Raw genomic sequence first — 3087 nt, 5'->3', positions numbered from 1 at the left:
TGTTTGTCTTCAGTGGCGACTGAGCCTCCAGGTATCCTGTCCAATAACTATATTTTAGTATATTTTGGTTCAGTACTGTGGCAGATTGGACCACCACCACCCTGGTTGAAGGTGGGCAGAGTTAAATTGGAATGACACAATGTTAGCGGACTTCATTTACATCTTCTTGTGCTTTAGCAATTTTAACATTGGGTTCACTGACGATTCTTGTTTCAGATTAGCCTGCAGGTGACAGTAATTTAATATTAAGTTTTATTATCAGCAGTGCTTAAAGGTTCAATGTGCAGAATTTAGTGACATCTAGTGGTGGTGTTGCATGTTGCAGCTGAATACCCCTCACCTCACCCTCCCCTTCAAAACATGAAGGAGAACCTGTGGTATCCTTCAGTTGTCATAAAACTCAAAAGGTGTTTAGATTGTCCAGTCTGGGCTACTGTAAAAAACCTGGTGGCCTACGTAGAGAGGACCCGCTCCTGATGTAAATATAGTTTATCAGTACTAAAAACACTACTGAAAAAATCAGTAAGATTATTTTATATTCAATTTCTTCCAATAGAAATCACTGAAATGTTACACACTGAACCTTGAATAATGCATCACAGGGCCAACATACAGAGACAAACAACCATTCACACTCATATCCACACCTACAGACACGTTAGAGTCTCCAGTGAACCTGACCCAAGCCTCCATGTGTTTAGACTGTTGGAGGAAGCCAGAGAAAACCCAAGTAGACACGGAGAGAACATGCAAACTACACTCAGAAAGACCCCGGCCAGTCAGGGATTCAAACCGGGGACCCTCTTGCTGTGATGCAACAGTGCTAACAGTGGTTTTTTTGTTGTTCTAAAAGTAAAAAGCAATGACTTAGGTTTGTTCTATATACTGTTGTGCAATAATGCATTAAACGTGATACCATAAAATGGTGTGCCTTTCGGCATTCAATAAATTTGGTTATCAAAATTAAATATTGAATATTAATATTACAAATATTAATATTAAATAATAACTAATTGATTAAAGTTACCTCGGGGCACCACCCTTCAAAGGAAGGGAAAACATAGCCAATTTATTGATTAAGTCTCATAAAAGTACTAACTACAAATTTGGAACTCTGATTAACAATTAAATTAATAACTCTAACCAAAATTACCATATAGATAGTTAGCTAAGTTGAAGGATATAGAGTTATTGACAGTGTAGAGGTTGGCAAAATTCACTTATGCAACATTAATGAAAAAACATTTGTGAAAGAAAAACATTTATTATGAATATAATAAAGTATAAAAACACAAATTACTAACGGTGTACTTACTAAATAAAGATATGTATGTGAGTATCGTGTGTGTGTGTCTGTGTGAGTCAGCGTCCTTCTAAAATGGCGGCTGGCCACTCTAAAGATAATGCCCCCCCCCCTGGAAGGTTTACGACATGTGGCGGGGGTCAGAGAGATAGGTGCTGAGATAAGCATGTGTCTGTGTGTGTGCCAAATTAGAGAAAGTTACTAGATGCATGCAAGGAAAGACTGAAGAGCATAACTAACATTAACTTTCAAATAACTCGTAACCCAAATATCACAGCAACACAAATCAAACTTATAAACATCACACGGAATCGAATAAACAGTCTTTGCTTAGCCTAGTATAATTATTAAGCCCAATTGTGTTACCCATCCATGGAAAGAGAAAAAAGGTTGCTGTGCTGTTCGAAGTTCTGTGAAGTCATCTTGCTGGTTTGTGGCTCCTGCCTTTGTGGTTCTGTTGGGCTGTGCAGCTCAGTTGCTGTTTGAAGTTCTCTGGCAGGACATCGCGTCGCTGCTTGAAGGTTGGTAGAGCTTGGATTTGAGGAGGTTTCCCTCGCTCAGTGAGTGGAAAGCTGCACCTCTTGCGCAGACAGAGAGGTGGGATGCGTTGAGTTGAAAGAGTGAGCTGGACCGCCACCCTTCTGTTCTGAGCGCATTCGTGGAAAGAGTGGTGTGCTCCTCTCGAAGAGGTGTATGGAAAGAGAAGATGTGAGCTGGAGAAGCCAGGCTTCTCCCCTCGGCGTTGCATGGAAAGAGAGTGAAGAAAGGGGGAACAGGCCTTATATTGGCCCGGTGACCTCACAGGTCATGGGGCCCAGAGTGACAAATAGGAGTTGAAACTTGTGTCCCTGGTGGGTTTTCACACCTCTGTGTGACGTTGAGGCCCCTGGGAGACTGAGTTCTGGAGGCTCTGGTTTTCTCCAGAACAAAGGACATGCGGCTTTAGGCTTTTGACTACACATGAACTGTGGTTCACAAATACCATGTCCCAACAATACTAAGAATAATAATAATAGTAATAATTAAGAATGCTGGGCACACCCCATTCACACAGAGCACAAGCTTAACTGGATGTGGTGCTGTACATATACACACATGCTGTGTAGAATTTAGCTATATTACAAACACAATAATTTGTCAAAACCTTCTTACACTACGTTGCCTGTGAGAAGACTTCAAAACAAACATGAAACAGGAATAAACTTTTCATCCTTTATTGAACTTGAATTTATTTATTTTTTTGAACAGGAAAACGATGATTCAACTGTAACAGAAAGGAGTTAATGACAAAATTATATGTGAAAAACTTTTGCACTTCAAAACAAAGTGGCACAGTGATTACTTGGGTCTTCCGCAAGTAGCTATTAAAGTTAACAAAACTGAAAAGGAACATGTATTTTCATGACATAAATCGATCACTCTCAGTGAGTACTTATTAACACGAATAGAACATAAAGTACAGTGGATGAACAGGCTCACAGAAAGAAGCCATCAATGTTTAAAACTTTCATAACAGTCACACAATGATCACTGTATATTGGTCCTCAGTGAGTGGTTATTGACACTAATAGAACATAACAAAGTAGTAGAGGGATTATACTGGTCCTTAGCAAGTATTCATACATGTTGACATCACAACAACAATTATTTGATATCTGCATTTTCATAACATAAGTTGTATGGTGACAGTACTGATCCCAAATGAGAAGTTATAACTGATAATGAATGTACTGATCCTCTGTGAGACGTCAAACGTTTACAACTGTGCACAAAATCCCTGTTTC

The sequence above is a fragment of the Hippoglossus hippoglossus genome, chromosome 21 (assembly GCF_009819705.1).
Source record: "Hippoglossus hippoglossus isolate fHipHip1 chromosome 21, fHipHip1.pri, whole genome shotgun sequence".
Lineage (NCBI taxonomy): Eukaryota > Metazoa > Chordata > Actinopteri > Pleuronectiformes > Pleuronectidae > Hippoglossus > Hippoglossus hippoglossus.
Note: the sequence above shows the minus strand (reverse complement) of the source record.